Source organism: Halichoeres trimaculatus, unplaced genomic scaffold, assembly GCF_033239565.1.
Source record: "Halichoeres trimaculatus isolate MK-OKI-2021-1 unplaced genomic scaffold, fHalTri1.1 fHalTri1_scaffold_6, whole genome shotgun sequence".
NCBI lineage: Eukaryota > Metazoa > Chordata > Actinopteri > Labriformes > Labridae > Halichoeres > Halichoeres trimaculatus.
In genome coordinates this window covers 9,368,166-9,383,217 of record NW_027437184.1, presented here as the reverse complement: position 1 = coordinate 9,383,217, position 15,052 = coordinate 9,368,166, and the positions used below count along the sequence as shown (strand labels likewise).

At 39.6% G+C, this 15,052-nt stretch overlaps 1 long non-coding RNA gene across 1 annotated transcript in view; it reads left to right on the top strand.

The window, feature by feature from the left end:
* The first annotated feature begins 6,116 nt into the window (after nucleotides 1-6,116).
* LOC141791263 (uncharacterized) overlaps nucleotides 6,117-15,052 on the top strand; it is an 82,078-nt gene continuing 73,142 nt past the window's right edge. The window contains exon 1 of the long non-coding RNA XR_012598309.1: nucleotides 6,117-6,142. This is a non-coding gene — a long non-coding RNA (uncharacterized LOC141791263). The remainder of the gene's footprint in view (nucleotides 6,143-15,052) is intronic.

Sequence of the window (15,052 nt, the reverse complement as noted above, 5' to 3'; positions counted from 1 at the left end):
GTCCAGACTTCTGTGGACTTACATTTATAACGTTTAATTCATCAGCAGCTGGTTTGGACCCCTCCCATCTAAGGAAGGATCCTGTTGATTCATTTGGCCAAGAGGGAGAAAATGCTCACAACATATCTCTATCCCTGCTGCTGGCTTTGACCTGGCTCAGGGTTCAGGGTTTGGACAATCATGGAAACACCTAGAACTCAAAAGCAGCAATTTGCAAGCCTGGTACATTTTGGAAAAATCATGAAAACTTTTCTTTTTTTCACAATTAATTGATACTTTTGACTTCATTACCCATTGTTAGCGACCATGTTGTGAAATACAAAGACCTGAATGTGTGTCAATGAAACTAAAATCTCTCCCAAACCAAAAAGATCACACAGGCAACTGAGTCTGAGACCTGGGTTATGATAAAGGAGCCCAAAAATTCGTCTAGATAGAAAACTGCACCAAATATATCAGAATATGTATGGTTTGTATTGTAAGATTACTAATAAGCCTGATAAATAGTTTAATAATAAACCATAGTTTACCTTTGAACATAAAATCTATTTTTGTTAATACAAAGGTTTACCTATGTTTACCCTCCGCAGTGAGTCCATGTTTGGTCATAGCCTCTACCCAAAACAAACTTTGACATTGAATACATAAAAACTGGATTCGGGTTATCAGCAGTGGCGGTCAAACCTGGTCATTGCTGGTGTTAAAATGTAAAGTGTGACCCTGTTAACTGGTGACTTATTGACCCACCATCAATGACACGTTCAGGCTAAGAGTCAACAGTTAGCACGGTCACTCTTTACTCCAAACCACAGCAGCTCTGTAACAGTCAGAACTGGATAGAAGTTGACTCCATGGTATAGTATTGTTTCTGACACTGAACAACCAGATGTTTTGTGCTGCTAACAGTTTTAATTTAGTTTTTAAAGAATGCTATCCTGTCTAAATGAATGGAGCTAAACACTGCCTCTGTTTCCAAAATCCATGCGCATACTTTTGATGACGTTGACAGTAAATTAGTCTATCTGATCTGGATGGCTCCTACTTGCCAGAACTGAGACACAGCCGGAACGCAACAAAGCCAGTGGGTGAACACAATGACTTAAATAGAAACAGAAATAGACCAGAGGTGCAGCTTGTATATTTTGACCCTTCAATTAAAGGTACCATTGGTAGTTTGATTTAGATACACTTTTTGTTATAATAGTTAAAATGATCTATATGTCCTGATGGTGAGCAATACATGATGAGTTCTTAAATGAGAGTGAATAATATCCACTATCTACAGCAGGAGAAAACCCAAGAAAACATCAGCCAATCACACCGATTAGGATCCAATCTGTTAAACCAATCAAATCCCATCCTGCCGTTTTGAGCCTCCTCCTGGGCATACATTTTAATCCGCCCTGACTCAATGTGTGTTCCCCAGTTTAGCTGTGTACAGGTTTGCACTCAGCAGAAGACTGGCAGAGAAACTACCCATACCCCGATTACTGGTAAAGACAGAGGCTTTCTTTTCTTTTCCTGTTCCCCTGCCTCTAACTAGTGCTCCTCTTGCTCGACCTCGGGCCTGTCCCCTCTGACCCAATGAGGAACTTGGCTCTGGGCTGTAGTCTGGATCAGCGTCTAATAAACTCTCACCACAAGCAAGCAAAAAAACAAAAATCGTGATATTTAAGGAGTCCTAGAGAAAATGTTCATGTACTATTTGTATTCTAGCTTTACTCCTGATATTGTGTCACAGGTAAACGTGTATAAAGCTAGCTTGACAGTTGCGAGTGCTAACAAAAGTCACGTTTGTTTATTTGTTTTTTAGCTTTATGTTTTGACGTTTAAATGAGACATGACATGACTCGACGTGGTGCAAAACATAAAATGATGTGCTGAGTCCGTCTTTCAGTCATTCACAATCACAGTCGCGAATCAGCGGCGCTGGTGCATGTGAGCGGGGGCGTTACTTTGGAGGAGCTCCAAGGGGAGGGGGAGGAGGGGCTAGCGGAGGCCTTACGAGATGCTACATTCGAATTCATGCTAGTTTTTCAGGAAGGCCAACCTTGCCTTTAAGTATACAGGCTGCACAGTGGGTAGCACTTTGGCCTCACTTTCCTGATACTCAGGCTTCCTCCCACAGTCCAAAACCATGCCCATCAGGTTAATTGGTGATTCTAAATTGCCTGTGAGTGTGAGTTTGCATGTAAAAGGTTGTTTCTGTCTGTGTGTCAGCCCTGTGAAGGTCTGGTTACCATTCCATGGTGTACCTTGCAATTACATACACATCGTACTTTTGGCACTGATGGTCACCTCTTAATACAATTCTGATTTCTGCCTTAGTGTTTTTTTTTCTAACTTTAGTTTTATCAGTTATTTTATTTTAAAATTAGCCGATGTGGCATCATGATTGACAGCTCTGTTGAGGAATGAGGCTCCTGCAGCAGACTAACAAACAGGTTGAATAACAACCATGACAAAGAAAATTTGGACTATTTCAGAGGATGCCTGATCACGAAACAGAATACTGTGTGTTTATGCTCAGCAGGGGCTTGACGTAATGGATGTCTGCACAGAGACCCTCTCTGTTTCTGATACTTTACCTCACTCTTGAAGCAACATGACAACCATTACAGTGATCCCTCATATCCTCAAGAAAATGTGTTTTTCTTTCACAGAAAAAGAGAAACCTGGACCGACAACTTGTCTTTAAAATGGAAGAAGACAGCGTGAAACAGCCATTTATCTGTAAAACAGACAACAATGTGTTTCTGCTCACACAGATGAGAAGAGGCAGCCATCGTCCAGCAGTTCCAGGGTGCATTTGATCAAATAACTAATGTCATACAAATGTCTCTGCTAATGTTAAGCTCCTGGCTGCTTTTTGGCATTGACCGCACACTGTGATTACTATCAGCGCTGCGTCTGCAGAGAATCCCACAACTGACGAGCCCACATGCTAAACGCTGGCCCTGTGCGCTCCCCCCAGAGTCTCCAAAAGCAGACTTAAGTTCAGATTGACTTTCTAAGACCTTGTTATCTTTATTTGGCAGTATCACATTTCAACTACTGGTCTGCACATTAACCCATCCCCACACAGCCAGGGAGGATGTTCAACACTGGATGGAAATATGGGCCGCTATCACGCACAGAGGCTGCTTGGAAGAAGACCAGGAAGTCTCTCTGAAACCTTCTCTTTTACCTTTTTGTCCTCCTACGTCGCAGTCACATTTATTTGAGAGAATATATTTTCCACCTCAGGAAAGGAACAAAGGACCCCCCACTCTGTGCTTTTCCACTTTTCTCTCAGTTTGTCTGCTCCCTTTGTAATCTCCTACCCCCTCCCTGCTCTCTCCTTCTTCCTCATTCCTTCCCCTGTCTGCCTGTCTCCCTCTGGTTGTCCATCGTGTGTGTGTGTGAGTGTGTGTGTGTGTCAGACTGCTGGCGGTGCAGAATTAGTAGGTGAAGCTGAGAGCGGATTAAGGAGTCAGGATCCAGGGAGCTCACTAATGGGAGGTGCTGGCCTGGTTGCCTGCTGCTTCTGTCCATCAGCTGAGGCCAATTATCTGAAAGGGGGCCACATCTGGCCCGGTTTCAGCTTCTGCAGGAACGTCTGTCCGGTCACTTAAAAGTTCACCCCCCACCATCCTTCTCTTTAGATTAGAGATTAAGATTGGTGTACAGTTTGAGGGGCTAGGAAATGAATCATTTAATCTAGAACAAGAACGTATGAGAGTAATAAATCAATAGCTATCGTATCATTCGATACAGTTTCATCTTTCACAGAAATATAGTGCTGTTGGTCACATCATGTAACTTCATTGTGTTAAAATTAATTAAACTTTGAAGTTGTAAAGAAAACTCAACAAGGTGTCATTGGAATAAGGCAGGGGTGGCCAACCAGTCAGAGACCAAGAGCCACAAAAATTACCGTGGTACTACAAAGAGCTACATCACACACATTTCCTCTCACACATAAACGAAAGGATGCATTTGTAAGCGTGTTTCAATTCGTTCCAAGAGCCGTGTCAAAGACAAATTTTTGTTTTTACTGCAGAAGAGACAAAGTTTCATCTATCAATCTATCTGGACAGCTATGAGCACATGTGTGATGTAGAGAAAAGAAACTGAAACTTAAGTATCAATCTCATCACCCAAGTATTGATCAATACTGATCACAACATCAATATATCAATCATTTATATTGATTGGTACACCACTACTCATAACAATAATGAATGGATCAAAGAGCCACATGTGGCTCTCGAGCTGCAGGTTGGCCACCCCTGGAATAAGGTAATAGAGATTTCAAAGCCACAAAATACAGTTGATTTAATCAAACATAACTATCTCACTTAAATCCAACACTCACATAGAGATACTCTACTATTGCATATACTATTCATATTATATAATCACCTTTTATAAATCTAACTCAAAATATAGAGAAGATGACCAAAAATTTAATTAGGCCAATCTTTTAATTAGATATTCTCTGTAACCAAACTTGAAAAAACTGCTCCTTTAAATAATAAAAAAAAATGGCTTCAGCAAAGTGAACAACAGTTTTGTGAAACCAGTTGACCAGTTGTAGTAAAATCAACTCTTAACTTTGTTCTGGGGGAGCACTGAGTGGCCAATCAGATCTCAAGGAGGCCAACCCCCTGAATGCCCCTGCCTACAACTCCCAGAATCCCTGAGGTCATCTTCCACCAAAATTCAGGAACAGGAAAACTTATTTCTTCTTGTCTCTGCCCCTCATACTGCGGAAACTGTGCTCACCCCTGCCGCTGAGGCATCATGATGACTTCCTTTAAAATGCATGGAGTGTGTTTATCCAGATCCTTCGTACAGTAGGCTCTACCACCCATGCACAGACACACACACAAAGTCACAGACACACACTTTGCCTTAAAGTCACTTCAGTGCAGAGCAGCACAGCCACTAATCCTAAAATGACCGTCATGTGTCAGGTTTGTCAGAATCACTGCGGTGCTGAAACACAGTGTTGGCAGTCAATAGATCATTTTCTTAGGACGCCTATAATTATGATAATTGATGCTGTTGTACTTTGGCTTGCAACAGCATGCAGTTATTGGCCTTTAAGATGTGTGATCCACTATTTGATAATAAATCAGCTCCATAAATCAGTGTGTATTTCACACAGAGAGGAGCAGGCTTTTTATAACTGTTTATATTAAAAATGTCCATGTCTTTAGTTTAATTCAGAATTTATATTTAGAGCATGATGATCTTGTTTGCTCGTCTCTTATCATTGTCTGCCTTCAGTACCGAAATAATTGATCCTATTTAAGATTTAAGTTTTAAAAACAGTTAGCAAGGATATAGATTACCCTAAAACATGTCTACTGGAATAAACAGTGTTTATATCAGTGTTAACTCTTGCCTTTGTCAATGTGTTAGGTGATTCTTTTCTCTCTCTTTTTTTTTAATGGAAAGTAGGGTTTCATTATTCCAGGAATTTTCAAAGTTGGAACCTTTCTGCTGGAATTTACGGGAGTAAACTGAGAATATAAATTGGCTAAAACAACCAGATTTAATGCAGGTTCCCTTAAATATCTATGATGTTCCTTGACCACAAAGCAGCACTTAGCTGACTGCAAGGCTATTGAGGCCACACTCCCTTCATGCACTGTGCATAATGCCGACAGCACAAAATGACGACAGGCACCATCTGAGAAGTACAAAAAGTCAAGCAAGTTCTGATATAACTGTTCAGATTTTTTCCCAAGACTAACTTCTCATGAAAGATTTCTGGAAATTCTCTGCCCCTTTGCAACCCCAAGAAGAAGCCCTTGAATGCCTTCCACAACCAGGCCTTCAGTTTCCCACCAAATAGCTGATTGGACCGTACCATATCACTAGTAGGGGAGCTCATAACAAACACACACCTATACAGAATGAATGAAAGAAACTAAAATTTGTGAGCATTTTCTTACAGTTATGGCCAAAAACCATCATGATTTATCATTTCATGTCTTTTATAAGTGAGAAACGGCTTCATCAAAAGTCTTAGAGCAAAAACTAGTGCCTCCCTCCCCCACACTTCAAAATGGTACAACCAGGAAGTATAAAAAGGTTTGAGAAATGAATTAGGACCTTTTGCCAAATCACCGAAAAGAAGATCAGAAGAAAGGTAAGGTGTGTGTGTGTTAGCACTGGCTACTTCCACACAGCTAACTCATCTGGTTTTGGTTCTGGCTCACCTGTTGGTCTGTTTGCTCAACAGACACATGATTAGAAACATTTTCTTAGAGGAAATCTCCCTCTCCTGGTCTCTCAAATCCCTCATTGCCTCCCCTGGACTCTCTTTGGTCTCCAGGCCTTAGACACATGTGCATACTGAAGGCCACTTTGCTTAAATATTAACATATTTGTTGCTTGTGTAGATAGCTATAAAAATAGTGAGGTGTGGTTTATATATTCAATGTAATACTTACACTTTTGTTTCATTTCACAAATGAATAATTAGGATGACATAGCATTATAGAGCTCATCTGTTAGCAGTTAGATTTTTTTTCCCCACCAGTAAAACTGTTCACTGTGAGTTTCTAAGATTTTGAATGAAGTCTGTTTCAGATAGTGTGTGGTCATATTTCCCCTTTTTCGGTCGGTGACAAGGTGTTAAAAATTCAGAAGGAGTCTCAGGTTTGAGACAGAAGTATCCAGGGAGAAAAAAGATTGGGCCTCAAGATTGGTGTAGCCATGATGCCAATTCCTTAAATCCCCAGTGTGACGAAACTGGGTGTCCTGTTGCTGCTGCTGAACAGATAACGCTGATAACCCTTTTGCAGAGTTGTTGCTTTTCTTTTTGTGAAGTCATCATGGGCACTTCTGTAGTCTGCTATAAGTCATCAGCTATTAGACTCCAGAAGGTGCCTGAGAGTTTAGACATTAAAAATATCTTAGACTGTGAATTTTAAAATCATTCAACAGTCAGTGCATGTTGCTCGTCCTGTTCACGCCACCTTTCATGCTGAGTCTGACTTGAACAGTGTCGTCACTGATGCTTGCTCTGCTCGGTTACAATTTGTCTTTGCTGCTGCTCTCCCTTTGCTGCTGCTCTCCCTGCTTCTGAGAGATCAGAGCTTTACCAAACATAACTTATGAATGCAAGCAATTAATTCTCTGTAAGAATGGTCCTTGAATGAAATATGTGTGAGGACATCAGTGGACAGAGTGCACAGAGTTTTCAAAGGGCAGGAGGGAAAAGGGGAAAAAGGCACATATAGCGCAGACTCACCACTAAAGAGTACAATACATTCTGTGTGTTTTTGGCGGGTGTCTTGGTCTTCTAAGAAGACAGTTTATCATTTTTTTAACCAGCCAAGGTGACACGAGTGTGTTTTGCCAACCAGGAGAGCTTTGGCATGTTTTTTGCCATCTAAAACACAACTTAAGCGGGTGTTTTGGCTCCAAAGACAGCGCATTGGTGACTTTTAACCTCCCAAGATGGCACTTAAGTGTGTTTTTTCATAATTGGGCCACAAGGGGGGCACCACTGGTGGACATACTTTCTTTTAACATAGTCATTGGTACAGATGGTCAGATGGCGATTTTATAGAAATGCTATCTATGTCAGTGTTCTTAAATTACTGCCTTCTTTCCTCAGTGTTTCCACTTTGTAATCAGAAGTTAACTCCCTCTAAAGCAACAATGTCATTACTCAACTGTTGCAGTTGTCATACATTTCTAACTCGTAACAGTCTGGCTCGACTCAACATATGACTGTTAACCACGACTGATCAACAATCACATAGGTAGACTACGTTTACATCCCAATATATTCCTGTATTAATTGGAATATTGACAATAGTCTGATTGTGTAGGAGTCACCTTACTCTAATTGTCATTACTCGATTGAGCTCATTTTCTGATTATTAAAAACCTGAATAAGACCCCCGGCATATGCCTGTGTCAACCCGAATATTGGGCCATGTAAACCTGTGACTTGGAATAAGCTCCTGTTTAAGCTATTTGAAGGTTTTGGGTTTTTTTTCTTTACTGCTTGAACAATGTGGCAAGAAAGCAAAAGACCTCACAGTTTTGGGGCAAGCAGGATACAAACTCATTCAAATAATGAAAGAGTTGAATATCATGGAATATCATTTCAAAACACATGCAACAAGCTGAAGTGAGGAGATGAATGAGAGTTCTAGTCAAACTATGATGAAGACGGGATATGAATATCACACAGTACAGCGCTAAGGCAGGCGTCTTTGACTTTTTAGTGGAAATGTCAACACCGTGAGTGCAAAAAAATCATGATGCGACTACTGCTACAGTTTATCCAGAATATGCTGATTAACATGTAAACAGAAATATTCCAGTAGCTCAGCAATTTGCAGAGCATTTTTCACATTATTGCCTTAACCAGAATATGGACCTTAATTGGAATATGGTGTGCATGAAAATGTAGTGACTTTATGGTGTGGGCTGTTTGGTCCCCACGGTTCATTTGAAAACTGGAAACAGTGGGTGTGATAACCCAAAGTTGGATTTCCATAAGAAAAAAACAAACATGCAACATCTTGAGTCACTCTTTGTGATGTTGAGTGTCATGGCAACAGTAATCCAAATGCAATCAAATATGAGCAGCAATTCAGGATTCAGCTTGTTGGTTCACTTTTGTCTGAGGGTGGTTTTGTCCTCTCCAGATCTGAGAGTTAAAAACTTCAGTTTTCTACTGAAAGAGCTTTTGTTGTTGTTTTTATCCCATCCTGGACTTTCTTTTACAGCTGCTGGGGACCATACACAGTGATTAACGTTTACTTTGAATCATGCATTTGTCTTTTATTTTTTTAAAAGCATGCCAACGTTTTTTGGACTGAGAGTTATTTTCAAGGCAATCATTACTGTAATTGATTCAATTTTGGCATTGAAATCAACTTGCTGAGACTTGAAGCACACATGAAGCAGATATACTTTTATGAAAAAGTCATCCATCAGAGTGAGTCTGTTCTTATTTATTCAAAAGTCTGCGTTCAATTATTATGAAAGCAGACAAGATGTTCATTACTGATCCCACGCAAGTTCTGAGTCTTTGCCACTTTGTTTTCTGAAAACTCTGAAAATAAATTAAAAGTTATGATTTCCTGGAAGACTGAAAAGAGACCCATAACCCTAAAAACCTGAAGGATTCTGTAGAAAAGTAATGCTACTTATCATGATATTGTATGGTAAGGTTTCGAGTGTGGCAGTTACACACATGCACACACACACACACACGCACACACACTTCTCTAATAGACCCCTGCAGCTATTGTTTGATTACAGGCTCAGTGCTTCTATATTACAGAGTCTAGGTAGTGCTTTTGAATAAACTACAGGTTCAGATCTAAAAATAGGGCCTTGGTGTGTTTACAGGATGCAACAGGTGTAAGGCAGGGATCACCTGTGGAGACAGCAGCAGGCAACACACAGAAAATGAAGAGCATTGTTTTCATAGAGGAGGGAAGGCCTCAGTTTAGCTGTGCTTGTTTTCTGGATCTGGGTTCACATCTTCCCAGATTTTGAGACGTAAAACAGATAAAATGTCAAAGATCCCTCAGGTCAGGATGGTCCACAGCTGAACAGATTCTTGTGTAGACTAGAAGCAGACAGCATTCTTGTGCGCATTTGTCAGAAAAGCGGTCCACCTATCCATTCATTCTCCTTTTTTGTCTCATCCCATTTTGGGGTTTGTAGCAGCGTCCAGCTGTCATCAGCCTGTCACACGGCTGCAGGGGGTTGTTAATGTTTTTATTACTTGGCACATGTTCCATCTGTATTTTGGAGGATTCAGGCTTTGAGACCAAGGAGCAACATCCGGTTTAGAAAATGAAGACTATGTGGAAGTGCTGAAAGTTGCTGTTCATCAGGAAACCACTTGGGGCTGGCTGCAGAAAGACCACAAACCACGCCAAAAAAAAAAAAAAAAAATTACAGCCTGTATCAGAAGACAACTTACATTTTAAATGCTAATTTGCTATCAGTAACAGGGGGTGGATTTTTTACACAGTGGTTTAGGATATTCATTAGGATCACTAGTGTGTCCAATCAGAGGCACAGCCCAGCTCATGTGACTAACGGTGGCCCTATAGCTGTTAGAAAGGAAGCTCAAAGCCAGCGCCATATCCACTTTGGCCTCTGCCAATGACCAGCTTCATTAATCTGCATCAGGACCAGATAGTGCTCAAAAAGTTTTGGCTTTAAATGAGATTATTCATCCAGTCTGGACAGATTCAGTGTGGATGTGTATTTAGATGCATTTACTTGACTCTGCATGACTTTTCTTCTAGCTTAGAAAATGACGCTGTGTGCTTCCCCTTTTGTAACAACACAAAATATCAGCATTTACTGTTTGACTGTTTTTTAAAGCTCTTAAGTTTTTAGTCCCCATGTATGGCTCTTATATTGTATAAATCATTGATGTAGCCACACTGATGTCACCTACTGATTTCTGAAGTGAAGTTTTGAAGTCTATTGTTGGAAATGCTGACCCCTCCCACAAGGCTGGCCAAACAGCAGGCAAAGAAGTGGGGCTGAGGCACATCTGTGGGGTCCTTGTCAACAATTACAATGTACCTGCCCAACAGTCAAGTCAGCTACATTGATAGTTTTGTAAAACTTGTAAATCTTCCTGTTTAATCACAAATTTTGCCTCCAAAATAAGTGCAGACATGACATTCCTTAGACCTCCCTTGTACATAAGTAAAATTTTAAAATATAATTGTAATTATTTCATTTATTTCATATTCTTTCATTTCAAAACTTAATTTTGCTACCCAAAGTCAAACCAACACTTCAAGAGATTCCTCTTGCCAATGGGACTAAATGGATTATTATCTAAAAAAGTTAAAAACAACAACAACAATGATAACAACCTTGGATTGAGAAATGAGCTATTTGGACCACGTATTTTGATTTTGCAGGAAATAACAGCGTTTGGGTTTGGAGCCTTTGGGACTTTTGAAGCCTGCCTCAAGTGGACATTTCTGGAACTACAGTTTTGTGCACTTCGGCATGGGCATTCCTCCAGACCAGAAGCTTGAGCTTGATATGGCCAACCTAATGTTTTACTTTCTTTGATTTCATTCATTTAAAACTTTTTTTTTTTTATTGACTCTTCTTCAAATAGAAATATTTATTTTGAAATTGGAGTTGGATACAGTTCTTGTTGCCTGAGCCTAAAACTGTATGATGGGAGTACAGCATAATAATTTGGGCCTTATTCAAACTTAATGTGAGGCAGCTGTAATGCATGATGCTTCTGAAATACCTCTACCTAGGTGTTAGTGCATCCATGTTCCCATGAGCTGATAAACATAGGTGGTGCAACTCATAGTATTCATGATTACTCTGCAAATAAATTAATTTGATTTTTTTCTTACAAGCTTCAGAGGTTTGATACTATGAAACAGTTGTAGCCTATCTCTGACTCTTACAACTCACTTCTTTAAAATTATTTTGTCATAAGAACAATGAATCATCACATTTAGGAGCAGGAGCCAGATACTTTAGGTCTTATTACATCAAGTTTAAATTAACTAAGTAGAAGAATAGGTGTTTCTCTGACTCTTGTGTCGGCCTTTAGGTAAAGCCTGTTACTATCTGCAGTAAGTTTGCCTCTCGTCTCTCCTACTTTCTCTCTCTCTTTCTTTCTTTTTCACTCGCACATGCGCGCACGTCCCAGTGTTTTGAATGAGGTAACTTTTATAAGAGAAGGCTTCCTCACTTGTTGAACACGCTCTGGCTCACCAGCAGCACAGCACACGTGTTACACATTATTTCTGTTTCTTTCATTCTTCGTGATATCTCTCATAATTCAGTAGAGGGGGAGGGGGACGCCAATTCAAATATTTACCTTTAAAGCAACGTGTTGAACTTTGCCCTCTAGCTACAGGCGCGTTCACAATGCCGCGCGCGCCACTCTCACCTGGAAACTGGAATTGTGGGTAACTGTTACGACGCGCTGTGTATTTGTTACCGATCACCACGAGCCTCCATCCACACTGCTCTGGCCCCTCATCAAACATTTTCAAATCAAAGCTGCATTACAGTCACAGCCAGTGCGCATGCCCCCCCTCAGCAAACGTCCTGTTCCTCTGCGCGCGCGGGCGCGCCCAAGGAAAGAATTTGAGGCCGCACGCGGTCCTGTAGTTACTGTTGTGACTTGTTGTGAAAAGTGAACCTCAACGACACGAACTTCAGCTAACCAGTGACAGCCATAGAGGAAGTGGGAATGTGTCTCAATTAAAAAACCCGATCGTTTCAAACCGCACATTCAGATAACGAAAATAAAAAATATAAAAATGTGTATCCTACCTCATACTTAAAAAAGTAGCCTAATTGTCAGGGGTTATTGGTTTAATATTGTAGCCACGTTACAGAGCCATTTAAAGCCACTTTAGAGAAACACACTATGAAGCTAACAAATTTTAAAACATCAAAGCTATGAGATGTTATCGACACCCTGTATGTTAAAGGGGCATTTCAGATACTTTATGGAGACATAAAAAAGATAAACACACAGATAAAGAACCTGAACCACTCAGCATTTAAGAGTTTGAAGTGTTGAAATAACTCAGAATAATAGCACCAACACAAAACAAAAGAATAATAAAATTGAATCTTAAATTTTTTATGACCTTTGTAAATCCACTTTTAGAAACAAATAAAACGGGTTCAAGTAAGATTTCAATTAAACTCTAAAGTGACAAAATACTACGCCTGGTCCTGTAAAACATTGTATTATAAAATTCATTTAACCAATTCAAGCAAGTAAAGGAAATTACTTTTCAATAAGGAACTTTCAAGTGGGCTCTTTCTTTTCAGGAAAATGTCTAGGAGTAGCCTATTTCAGAGCATCTCTTATTAAAAATGCACAAAAGAGGACCAGGACCAGCGTGATTGACCATCAGTGTAGCACAGAATAATATGGGACAGTGACAAATCAGAGTTGATGTGATGTCCAAATGAAATAGGCTATTTTTAAAACTTGTTAAAGCAACGTGTTGGATGTTTGCTTGAATATGTAGTTTGCATTCCTGTTTGGGTCATAGTATTTTATATGGCTTACCACCATTTTTAACCAATTTAAGAATCAGTCCCATTAAACCGTCAAATGGTGTAACTACAAAAGCATGACAAAAAAAAATAAAGTCATATTCCTGGAAGTTATACAAGTGAACAAATAAAATGAGTTATTTATTATGAAATATTGTCCCAAAGTTTATTTGAAATAATTGACTACCAAACTTTATAATATGGGTTTTGTTGTACTGGGCTAGTTGGTATATATTTAATTTTTTACAGTGTGGTAGACTGTTAAAATCATTCATAAAAACTTTTTGCGCAATATCATATTTTTTATGAGAAATGTTGGTTACGCCGACAGTTATCAGTTACACCAACTGACCAAGTCTTTCAGCCGAGTATGTGATATTAATATTCATCTTAAACCCTACTGATCCTAATCAACATTTGATAGCATAACAAATCTGATGGGCGACACTAGCAGTTAATTATTTGTATGCATTTTTTTTTTCATTTATTTATTATTTTTGGCTATTTTAGTTATGATGGACAGCCGAGAATTAAATAGATCTGTTATAAAAAGTGTTATTGCAAACTGAGTAGGCCTAATGTATTCTGATTGAATGCAGTATTGCATCAAGAGTTTTTTTAAAGGTAGAATGCATTCACATTCTCCCTTGAATAATAAAAAGAGTTTCCAGCATAAGGCCTAAGAACAGACTTTACAGTTCCGCTTAATCATCGGTATATTAGCTCAAATTTAGACACGGGAGCATGCTAACAAAATGTTGGTTAGAATTAGGTTAATACAGCTCTTAAAGCTTGCAAAAACCGTTGCCTTCGTCTTGATGTATTTTTCACGTCGTGTGTACTGCAAATGGTCCAAAGTGTGATCTTAACCCCCAGTTGCACTGTCAGAGAGCACTATCAGTCCATACACACAATTATCTCGGCGCTAATATCAGCCTAACGGTGGGTAATATAGATATGGGGATTTCTACAGGTGTCAGGGAACAAGATATGGTATTGATTTAATTCCTGGTGTTTGCACTTTGACAAAGAGGCACAAGATTATAAGAAGTGGTTAAGTTTGAGGCGTTTAAAGCGTTTTGCGACACTGAGTCAACTTTGTAGCTTTGTCCGTTGGGAGACAGAAAAAAATAAACTGGAAAAAAAGCAAAGAAAATTTAAAGCATGTAGTCACGTCTTCTTTTTTTTCATCCCGCTGGATATCTGAGGATCAGACGCACCACTGCGCTCCCACTGCGTAAATTCAGTCCCATAAAGACGCAGGAAAACAAAGTGTGGGACTCCACGTGTAAGTGAGTGTGCATTGATCAAATATAATATACACAGAGCCGCTTGAATAGGCCTGCAGTGTGAAAATAAAACAAACAAGGAGGCATACACCGGAATATTCTCTGCAGCATTGAAAAAATGCGACAACCCCTAATTAGCCCCTAGTTTAAGACAAGGCAAAAACAAATAAAAGTTGAATTAAAGTATGCAGAATGCCTCTGAGCTGTTCATGTGGTGAACAATAAAGGAAACAAGCGTAAAAAAAATATATCACGGTTGAAGCAGGGACAACTGCTGATCCTTAAAAACCTTAATTTTCCTGACATAATCCCTCAAACCCGAGTGGATCAATACTCCGCGGATTATTAACTACAGGGTTTGTTTTGCTCCTTCATGATGAACATCCCCACTGAGGCTCTCTGTAACACATACCGAAAATAAACCTCTCTTTTCCGGCAGTTTATTCAAACAAACATGTTACCATAAACACAGGAGGACTTTGAATCACCTTTCTGTATACAGTTTAGTCTGATAAAGTCTTACATTATCGTACAAAACACGGCGCACTCAAAGTTAAACATGCGGGCTTTTCTAGCTCAAACAAGAAGCATTTCAAAATAAAAGTCTTTGAATGGGGAGGGGGCAGCCTGCACCCTGCATAGACGGTAAATAGAAAGCACACAGAAGCAATATAAAACATTTACACAATGGGCTAGATGTTTTTTCCTCA